Here is an 11,560-nt window from a genome sequence, read left to right on the forward strand (position 1 = left end):
GGAGTACAACGACCCAAGCACAGGCGTCACAAGCAAGCACATGAGCTACTCTCGCCAGGACATGCTGGGTTTTTAAAGAGGAACCCTGGACATTCACACGCAAAAAAAAAAAAAAAAAAAAAAAGAATGTAGACACAGACTTTACATCTTTCATAGCATCAACTCAAACTGGATCATAGACCCAAATGTAAAATGTGACGCTGTAAAACTCCCAGAATATAACATAGGAGAAAACCCAGAGGACCCTCAGCATGGCAGTGACTTCTCAGATGCAACAGCAAACGCACAATCCCCGAGATGATTGCCAGGGGCTGGGCGAGGAGGGATGAGCAGGTGGGGCACAGGGGTGGGGTGTTTAGGGCAGTGGCCTACTCTGTGGGATGCTGTGATGATGTACACGTCATCACACAATTGCCAAACCCACAGAACGTGCAAAGGTTCAAGCCTCCCCTCAACTCCACTCAATTTTTCTGTAAACCCAAAACTGCTTAACAACAAAGCCTATTAATGTACATTTTACAAGAGGAACCCAAAAGAAAGAAGGAAGCCAGAGGGTGACCTTTCAGCCAGCACGCAGGCCTTCTTCACGGTCCTGTGCTCAAGAAGATTGCCACCAAGCTCAGGCCTGGGATGTTCTCAGTCAACTGACCCCCAGCCAGGGCTGCGGGAAGGCTGAGGGTCCTGGAGGTGAGAGGGTCCTGAGGGCCACCATGCGGGCTTCTGAGGACCTCCGAGCACCTCCTGAGCCAGCACCCTGCCTTCTGTCATTCTCTCACTCATCCCTTCAGGACGTTGATGGCGTGATGCCCGCCGAGTGGCCCGCGCGTCAAGCCTCCACAGTTCATTATTCACAGACTTAGTCATTCGTGCATTTAGTCATTTTCTTTGACTAAAGAAGAAAGCAAATTCCACCTTCCGCCAGCCCCAGCAGAATGACTGGGCACCCCAGTCACGGCTGTTGGGATTAATGAGGTCTCTCAGATCCTCATTACCATTTCAGAAACGCTGTCCAAGGTACAGTGGGCAGGGGCACCTCATGCCAGGAAGGTGTTCCTTTACAAGATGAGCAGGGACCCCCCAAAGGGGAGGCTCCCAGACCTCCCCAGGTGCACAGAACTCGCCCCCAGAAATGGGTGTACCAGCCAGAAACGGGAGGGCTGGGGAGCTGGCAGCCGTGAGGGTCACTGCCCTGGACCACCAGCTCGAGTCCAGGCCTTTAGGGAGTGTTTGCTGGTGGCCGCTATTACAAAAGCCACACGGACAGCGGAGTCTCACCTGTGCGTGTTAATGAACAAATTCACATTCATACACGCGTTCATTCAGCCGTGTGTGCATTTTCAACTGTTTCATGAACATCTAGTGTGTCCTTCCTAAGGAGCCCACACATTTATTTATGAACTCACACGTCCACACTGCAGGCAGGCACACATGCACTCAGTCCTGTAGGCTGTGTGGGGTTTGCAGGGGCAGACAGCCAGGTGGGTCGGGGGCCACTGGGAGAGCAGGCAATGCTTCCTGTGGGGGTGGGTATCAGAGTGCGGTGTGGGGAAGGCATGGAGTTGCTCTTAGTTGCGTGGATGGCGGCTACAGCAGCAGGGAAACCCCAGGCACCAACAGGAGTGAACCTTCCAAGTGGCAGAGGCCATGCCGTCATCCAGGGAGTCGGCTGGCTCACAGAGGGCGTCTCGGTTTTGGGGTCCAAGCCGTGCAGGCTGTGGGCACCCCCATACCCACAGCACATCAGAACCCACCTGGCCGGCCCTACAGTGCCCAGCGAGGGGTACGCTGTGGCCAGTGTAGCAATTTACAATGAAACACTCATCACTGCTGGCAGAGCCCTGAAATACGCGGAGAGAGCAAAAAGAGTCATCTGGCATTTAGTAGTTGTGTCAACAAAGCTCTATTTGGAAGTGAATTCAATCTGATGGCATCCCAGCCAGTGAGCGTCAGGACCCGGCCAACCTGTCCTGCAGCGGCAAGATGATGGCTCCTTCCCGGGACATCCAGGAGAGAGCTCGCCAACGGGAGACACACCTGGGCAAGGCGCAGACTTGGCTTGAGGTCATAGCCCACGGTACTCCACTTAAGGGGAGCCCGAGAAATTTTAATGACATTCTGAGGTTTGCCAAAAAGCATCCTTTTAAGAGAAGAGCAGGAAATGCGCCTGCGTGGAGCCTGGGCAGCAGGGGTTGAGAGGAACTCATTCCTCCCGTCACTGAGCTCCAAGGCGGGCACGCCCACAGGGCCGCCCAAACTCCGGCTTCCCAGGCAACCGCAGCTCAGGCCCTGCCTCTGGCTTCATTCCCCTGTAAGCCCCTCCCCAGGGCAAAGGCACCCCTCGTCCCAAGGACCGGTGTCCCTCTGGAAAGGGCTGCCTCAGGCCCACATGCCCCTCTTGAGTTGCTTTTTGGAAGTAATTTCCATGTAATGAGAGCACAGGGAAAACTCATTATTCCAGACACCACTCATTAGGGGTCTGGGGCCAGCAGAAAGTGACATTTGCTTTCTCCACAGACAGTGCGAATTAACAACCAGAGAAGATCGCAGGGACCTTTAAAGAGCCAGAAGCAGCTCCCGGCCAGCGGCTGTCAGCCGTCAGGAGGCACAGTCCACGTGGGAGGTGTTAATTACAAGTCTTTCCTTCCTAGTCAGTGAGGAAGACCCCAAAGGGCGGCCCGGGGCATCAGTGCCTCCAACCCCGAGTGTGAGATGACCCAGAGCAGCCCTGGGAGAGCGACACCAGTATTATTCCCATTTCACAGAGGAGGAGACTGAGGCTCACCCTGGGTCTCACAGGGAGGACCCCACAGAGCCCAGAGACCATCAAGCCCCACTGCCTGGGGTCCGGCTCACTCCCCCCTTGGCAATCAGTGGAGAGAACACAGGCTCTTACTCCATCCTCTGGCTTTGCCAAATTCCACCCCATCTGGGAGACTGGAAGGATGGGGACAAAGGGATCCTTCTCCTTTGTAAACTGTGAGATCCTGGGGGGTCAACAGAGAGGGGCAGCTGGACCGGAAGGATCTTGTGAGCCAAGGCGTGGAGACCTGTGTTGCTGGAATGAAGCGTCTCTGAGGGGCACACAGTAGGGCTGGGCGGTGGGAGTCACGGAAGGTTACAGAGCAGGAGCCGCTATGGGCATCCAGGAGCCCAGCCACGCCATTCCTAAACTGCCCAGCCTCCCCAGCTCGATGAGGAGGGGAGGAAGCCCCTGCCCCAGGAGAGAAGGGAAGGAGGCCAAACTGAAGAAGGGGTGGGAACTGGGGCACATTTCCCGAAAATTCCAGCTCCCCCCTGGTGTTCTCCCCATGCAAAGGTCACCCCTAGTCATGGAAAGTTGGGGCCCCCAGCCCACACTCACACTGTCAGGTGCTTACCAATCCGTCTGCTCCACGTCGCTGAGAGATGTGGCCCCACTTAATCCCACACCCAGCCCTGGGGTGTGACACCCATGGGTGTGCATGAATCTGTCCCGTCCCCCCTGGGTCCACAGCTAAGGAGCCATGCTTAGGGGGGGTGGGGGTTAGGGACAGGAAACCTGGGAAAAGTCACATCTGCCTAAGAGGGTCCCGTGCAGGGGAGGGGGTCGGGGGTGAGGGCTGCAGCGGTCCCGTGGCAGAATCTCCATCCCATCCTCCCCCCATCCCTGCAGGTGCGGAGGCTGCTCCACGGACACCAGTGGGGTCAGCAGGATGGCAGCCACGGAAGGGCAGACCGTCCACCCCACAGACTCTCCTGCGCACACAGAGTCAAGATCTTTCTCCACCTTCGGCTCACACGGGATGGAATCCCCAGCCGCGTGGGGTCTCCATCCTGTGTCCGTGGCCTTGAGCCCACTCCTGCTGAGAACGGCCCAGGGGAGGCTTCTGAGCCCTTGATTGGTCAGTAGCTGGTAGTCCGTTGAGCTGGGAGGAGGCCCACGGTCACCTTGCACAGAAGCCCTCCTGGCTAGGAGGGGCGGAGCAGGTGGGAGGGGCTGGGGGCGGGGCTCTGGTGCTGGTGGGCAGGCTGGGGCAGGACTGCAAGGGGCAGGGCCAAGCAGGTGACCTGGCGCACAGGCGCAAAGAGCTTCAGGGGTCATCAGCTTACTCCTCATCAGATACTTGCTGGACACACGATGCAGCCCAGGCCCTGTCCCTCCCCGACACCCAGTCAGCACAGCGGTGAGGTTTTCTCTGGACACACCTGCAGGGTGGGAGCTGCAGGGACCAGGTGGACAAGGGGGTTTAACCAGGGGTGGGGTTTTGCTAGGAGAGGGCCCAGAAGGGAGAGAGGAAGGGAGGGAGTGGGGTGATATGAAGGGCATGGTGCGGGCGGCCTGGACTCCAAGCCAGGACAGAGGGCAGCGGCCGGGGGGCCTGGGGAGGAGCGGGGCAGAGATGGGGGTGGACAGTGAGTCAGCGGGAAGCTGGGGTGGAGAAGCAGGTCGGGGAGGGCCCCAGGTGCAGGCCTAGAGCAAAATGGAAATGCAGGGCCCTGTTCCAAACAGCAGGCAAGGTGGGTCATTAAAGGCGTTGGGATCCAGAGCCTGGTCCTTTCCTCCACGTGATGTTTTTTATTTGCTGCTATTTAATGTCATTCTAAGTAAAGAAAAATTTTAAATATAAATTCTTAGCATGAATTTTACCACTTATCCTGGTTTCTTCTCTGATTATTATATCAGAGCATCTAAGTCAAATATGGAATAACGGCAATTATTCAATTTGTATTTCACGCTCTTTCCTGAGGAATGTCTGCGTGGAGCTGAAGAGAGAAGCCAAGCCAGACTCAGGAGGGGGAAGAGGACGCCCCCCAGGCAGGACTTGCTCCGAGGAGCGCCCCCTTGGACCCTCGAGCAGAGCGCAGACCTGCCACCTTCCGGGCACACCCGCTCCGACCCGGCTGCTGGGTCTCCCCTCCCACCAGCCGCCAAGAGATGCACACACCTGAGCACACGCCCCCAGCCCACTCGATCAGCCGACCCCAGGGCCCTTGCAGCCTGTGCACCAGGACTCGGTAGGTATTGGTTGGGGGGGTGAGAGGCTCACCCCCACCAAGTCGCCGCCCAACTTGCCTGGGCCAGCGCCATGGCTACCACCTGCCCCAGCTCCAGAGACCAGCCCGACCCCTAGTGCCCAGGCCCCTGCCAGGACAGAGGGCAGTCATGGTCTCTGGGCAGGGATGGGTACGGGAAAGTCAGGCTGGAGTCTAGGTGCTGACGGGTGACCCAGGTGGGATGTGGAGAGAGAAGCTTAGTCCTGTTGGTTTCTGTACAGGGGGCTGGGGGAGGGGGGAGAGAGGGAAGGAGATGGGACCCGCGGGGAGGAGGGGGAGCATCTTTTGGGAACAAGCTTGCTCAGGGCCCTCCCTGCCCTCCTGCCAGAGCCACTCAAGGCCCGGAGGCTGGAGGAGCAGGGACATCGGTGGCTGGTTCTGCTCTGGCCTGGGCCCCAGCTCCGGGCTCCCAGCCAGTGTCTTCTCCTCCCCCACCCCCAAGTCCCTGTCCCCTTTGGAGGCAGGAAAATCAAGGCAGCCAGCACGGATGCGGTCGGGATCACAGGCCACACTGCCTCCAGCAATGGCCCAGAGGACAGGGTGCTGCTGCCCAGCCTGACCCCACCACAACCCTGGGGAGGCTGTTTCTCGAGGATTCGGGATATATGCAGACCCGGGCCCACGCTGACCCCGGGCACCTGGGCTCTGGCCCCAGCGCTGCCCCTCCCCTGCCATCGCACCTAGCTCTGGACCTGTCTGTGGGCCTGGACACTCACTCAGACCCTCCCCAGGATGTCTTGCCCTGGACCTCCCCAGGCTCGCTCCTCGAAGGAATTTTCCATGAGTCTGCGGGTCACCTCCGTTGAGTCCCAGGTGACACCCAGACCTGGTGTCTGGCAATCAGTGAGCATGTGAGTCTGCATGTGTGTGCACACGTACACCATGCCTTCACACACACACACACACACACACACACACACACACACACCATGGGGTCTGGTCCCCACACCATCCAGCCTTTCACAAGTAGAAACCCCATCCTTCCGGGGTCTCTGTCTCTCCCTCTCCCTCTGTCTGTCTCTCTGTCTGTTTCTGTCTCTGTCTCTCTCTGTGTCTCGCCACCTCCTCCCAAGTCCTCCTCTAAACCCGGACGTTTCCATCTGGGCTCCAGCCCACCAGCGCACAGGATGGGGGACCCGGGGCGTGGCCCTCCCGTAAAGGGCGATCGCAGTGATTTATTCGACTTTCTGGCAACAGCTTGATCGAGTCTGGATGGGCACCTGGTTCTGGGCTCGTCCTGGTTGCCAGGAAACCCTCAGCCTGTAGACCCCATCCCGTCCCAAGTAGCAGAGACGGTAGGCAAAACCTCTTGTGCCCCTTGTGGCCGAGGCTAGGGCTGGGATGGCTGGGACAGCTGGGGACCACAGTGGCCTGTTCACCTACTGACTCCTTGAGGAAAGGGCCTGGTTGACAAAGCTCCCACGGGCGCAGGGGCCCTGCTTTCCCCGGCCCTCCCTGGGAACCTGACTCAGGGCCCTGCACGCCCACCCCTCCACCCTCTCCCCGAGACTACTGCTTCCATAGACCCGGCTTTGTCTACCTCTCCAAACCGTACGGTGCCGTGGGGCACATCTCTTTGTGTGTCTCTCTGCCTGTAAACCATAAATGCCTGTGAGCAGGACAGGTCTTTCTCATCATCATCTCCCCAACATCCTGCAGAGATTTGATTTGGCACTTCAGACACTTACATGCTGGGTGGGGGGGAGGGGAGGAAACGGAAGAAGGAGGGATGGAAGGAAGGAAGGAGAGGGGAGGGGTGCTGGTGGGAGTGAGCTGGGCCGTCCTGGAGACACTCAGGGCAGTGCAGCATCAGGACCAGACAGGGCGGGGCAGCTGACCTCACCAGGTCATTCAGACATGGATGCCAGATGCCAGGACCACTGCATTTCCACCTGGCATGGCAGAGCTGAGAGGAGCCCTGGTCCCCTCGGCCCTCGGCCTCCTAGGACCAAAGACCCCCTTCCCTGGGAATTGCGGTCCTCAGCTGTTCCCATTTTTCTCGTTTCAATAATTCTTGCAGCCAATGTTGTGTAAATAAAATTATTCTTCCCCAAAAAATCATTAGCAGGGCCGGACATTAATTCCCCTGCAATCTGTGTAATTAACTGCTTGTAACACAGGGCATTAAAGGATACGTTTGCTAATCACCATTCCTCTGCTCCAGGCACCTAATTAAATCCCTTCCTGTTTACCCATTTACAGGATCCAGGGCGAAGAGACAGGCCGCCGGGAAAGCTGCTGTCTTAAATCAGCTTTTTGTAAGTGTCAGAGGGTGCAGGTCCACCTTGTGTATTTGCATTTCACTCCCACCACTCAGTCCCCACCCCTGCAGTCCCCTCCCTCCCGGACTCGTGACTCTCCACCCAGGCCCCTGCAGGGAAGGAGGACACCGCACCTGGGAGGTGGGTGCAGGAAACAGCACCCACGAGGTCCAGGGGGGTGCCTTGCGCGCGACACACCTACCCCCGGGTCACACCTTTGCCGCTGCGGCCGCTTCACGTGAAAACTTGTGCCACCCTCGCCTACGTCTGTTAGATGGGGCTCTGGGACCACTTTTCCATCCTGGGCCTCCTGGGTCTCCTTAACAGCAGCAGCTGGGGCAACTGGGGGTGATTTTGTCCTGTCACTGAGGTCCCCAGACGGCCGTCTCCTCGGAAACGGGGCCTCAGGAACACAGCTGTGGCATCTGACATGAGTTTTGAATCCTGGCACCTCCTAGCCCTTGTGACCTTGGGGAGGCACATGACCTCCCAAGCTCCTGTTTCCTAGATTATCAAAGGGGACAATTCTGTTGGCCAGGAAGGTCGTGGAGGTGTGAGTAAGCAGTCAAGGGAAGTAACAAGGCTCCCCAGGACAATCCCCCGTCGATGGGCATGGAGCACTTGCTATCTGCCAGCACCGCACATAACCCTGAAGGACGGCCTGTCACCCAGCCCTGTGAACGGGCATGTTCAGGGTCCTGGAGGTCAGGCCGCTTGCCCAGCACCCAGTGGCTACTGGCAGAGACTTGTACAAACAAACCCAGGTCTGAGGAAGCAGATAAACAGGGCCAGGCAGGGTGTGGAGCGACAGTTGGTGGGGACCAGGTTTCTTTTGGGGTGAGAGTTGCACAGCTCTGTGAATATACTAGAAGCACTGAATTGCACATTTTAAACAGGTGGCCTTCACAGTACGTGAATTACATCACAGTGAAACATCATCTTCACAGCCCAGGCGGTGACAAAGCCCACCCACGGACCTCTGGGGCTCCCAGCAGCTGGAGGAGACAAGGAAAGTCCCGCCCCTGGAGCCTCCAAAAGGAGCATGGCCTTGCATCCTGGATTTGGACTCTGGCCTCCAGAACTGTTGTTTCCAGGCACCCGGTTTGCGGTGATTTGTTACAGCAGCACAGGAAACTCATACTTCTTCTGAATCAGAATCTGAATTTTATAAGATCCCCAGGTAATTCAGTGCACATTACAGCTTGAAAAGCACTGGTCTCCAGGTGCCTGGAACCCAGGCTGTCTCTGGGCTGAGCAAGACTTGGGTCTGGGCTTCCCTGGTGGCACAGTGGTTGAGAGTCCACCTGCCGATGCAGGGGACATGGGTTTGTGCCCCGGTCCGGGAAGATCCCACATGCCGCGGAGCAGTTGGGCCCGTGAGCCGTGGCCGCTGAGCCTGCGCGTCCAGAGCCTGTGCTCCGCAACGGGAGAGGCCACAGCGGTGAGAGGCCCGCGTACTGCAAAAAAAAAAAAAGTGATTTAAGATGGTATCATTTATGTTAGGTTTATTTTACTACAATTTAAAATTTTTTAATAAGCCCATTACACATGTATTTATTTTTATCAAAACTCTAGAACTGCGGACACCCAGCCCGTCTCTGGCCGAGGTGCTGATGACTGCCTGCTCTTACTTCATCTCAATCGCTGGGATTCCCGGCCCAGGGATCGAACCCGTGTCCCCTGCATCGGCAGACAGATTCTTAACCACTGCACCACCAGGGAAGTGCATAATGTGTCTTTTTCCTTTGGCTGCTTCATCACTGGTGTTGAGCAATTTGATTATAACATGCCTTGCTGTTGTTTCCTTCATGTAACTTGTGCTCGGGGTTCATTGAGCATTCTGAATCTGTGGGTTTACAGTTTTTATTAAATTTGGACATTTATGAGCCATCATTTCTTGCAATAACTTTTTGTTCTCCTCTTTTCTCTCCTTCAGGGCTCCAGTTGCTCATATATTAGGCCACTGAAAGTCGTCCCATGGCCCTCTGTGCATTGTTCATACTTGTGAGGTTTTTTCCTCTGTATGCTCCATTTGGGATAACTTCTAATGCTATATCTTCAAGTATCTTTTTTTCTGCAGTGTTTAATCCCATTCAGGTGTATTACTCATCTAAGACACTGCAGTTGGTTGTCCTCACTTCTAGAAGTTTGATTTGAGTCTCTTTTATAGCTTTCACACCTCTACTTAATATGTTCAATTTCTGTGTGTTTCATTTTGGATACCTTCTAATGCTATATCTTCAAGTTCATGTATCTTTTTGTCTGCAATGTTTAATCCCATCAGGTGTATTTCTCATCTCAGACACTGCAGTTGGTTGTTCTCACCTCTAGAAGTCTGATCTGAGTCTCTTTTGCAGCTTTCACGCCTCTGCTTAATACGTTCAATTTTCTTCCGGCTTTTTGAACGTAGTTACAGCAACCGTTTTAATATCCTCGTCTGCCAATTCTAATATCTGGGCTAGTTCTGGGATGGCTTCGACTGATTGATTTTTCTCCTCCTTGAGGGTCATATTTTCCTGCTTTTTGTGTGCCTGGTAATTTTTTACCAAATGCCCAACCTAATGAAGTTCACTTTGTTAGGTGCTGAATCTTTTTTGTTCAGGTAAGTAGTCTTGAGCTTTGTTTGGGGGTGCATTTATTTTGAAACAGTTTGAACTTGTCCAGTCTTGCTTTTAAGCTTCATTATGCAGGATCAGACAGTGGTTAACCTGGGTTTAGTTATTCCTCATGACTGAGGCCAGACCCTGCTGAGTGCTCCCTGCAGGGATCCGTGAGTCACGAGGTTTCCCATCTGGCTGGTGGAAAGGAACCCTACTCCCAGCTCCGTCAGCCCAAGGGCTGTTTCCTCTCATCCTTTGGGTGGTTGGTCCTCTGCTAGGCCTCTGGAACCCTCCTCACACGCATGCAGCAACCAGCACTCACATGAATATTGGCGGGGGGTGGGGGGCGGGGGGCCTCCAAATCTCCCCTGTGCAGCTCTCTCCTCCGGGGCCCTGCCCTGTGACTCTAGATGCCTTGGTCTCCCCGGGCCCTCGGGTCCCTCTCCTCCACTCAAGGCTTCCATCAGGATCCTCCTGGGGTCCCCTCCCTGTGCCACAGCTGGAAACCCCCTCCTGGCCATGAGCTGGGGGCAATCGTGGGGCTCACCTCACTCCTTTCAACAAACACTGTCGTTCCTTGCCGGTGTCCAGTGTCCTGAAAACTGTGGTTTCATAGATTATGTCTGGATTTGGGGAGCAGCAGAGGGAAACACTGAGGCTTTGAGCAGACTCCCACCAGGACCTCGAGTTGGCCCCAAGTCCAAGTCCAGGGGCATCAAGCCAGGCCCACGTCTGGGCGGCAGTGCCAGCAGTATCATTGTCATTGCCATCTATATTTTAAGGGAAGACAAGAAAAGGGGAGGGTCTCACACACACTGGGCCTCGTCTTTCAGCCTCAGTCTTTACTGGTCAGTAGGAAAGGCCTGTCTTTACCACTTGGTGCAAAGGCTGTTTGCAGACTGGAGGCCCACCCATGTTTCCTTGAGACTGGTCAGGGCCAGGCCAGCAGGCCCAGAGCACAGGAGTGTACGAGCCCATCAGGAGGACAGAGCCCCATGGGCCAGCTGGGCATCCACCCTGCACCCAGAGGGTTCCACCTCTGGGCCAGATCAGGGGCCGGGGGGAGGGTCTGGAAGCCCCGAGAGATGGGAGAGGGCTCTGCAGGCTCTCAGGAATCTTATTTCCATCACTGCCATCATCTTCACCTGCATACACAGGCCACTATCACAGAAGGCCCCAGCCCGACCTTCCCTCCAACTCCCCACACGGCCTCCACCTCTGCCCGGTCCACAGTGCCAGTGCTGGGGCCCCGCAGGGGCTCTCTCTAGACAGAGGGCTGGGCTCATCCCCTGGCTCTCCTTGGCTTCCCTGAGTCCCAGGAGAGACAAAGCCGGCGAAGCCACGGACCTCCAGCCAATGGGCCTCTCGCATAAAAATTTACCACCAGACTGTGAAATGTTTAAACACCATATTTCACTACTAAAAAGTGAGGCAGAAGCCAGCACCTTCTGAGCCAGGATTTTCCTGGGTACAGACGGGCATTTTATAGACCAAAGCGATAGCATAAAATAAATATGACCAGCGAGCTGCAGGGAGTGGGGAGCTCCGCCCAAGGAAGAACGTGGGAGGTCAGGCCCTCCCAGTGGGCAGCCTCCCTGCATTGTCTTGGGGCCACAGCGTGTCCTGGCTCAGAGCACTAAGCAGACAGCCTGGTTCAAGTCTCCA

This window comes from Mesoplodon mirus, assembly GCF_964341445.2.
Source record: "Mesoplodon mirus genome assembly, chromosome: 1".
NCBI lineage: Eukaryota > Metazoa > Chordata > Mammalia > Artiodactyla > Ziphiidae > Mesoplodon > Mesoplodon mirus.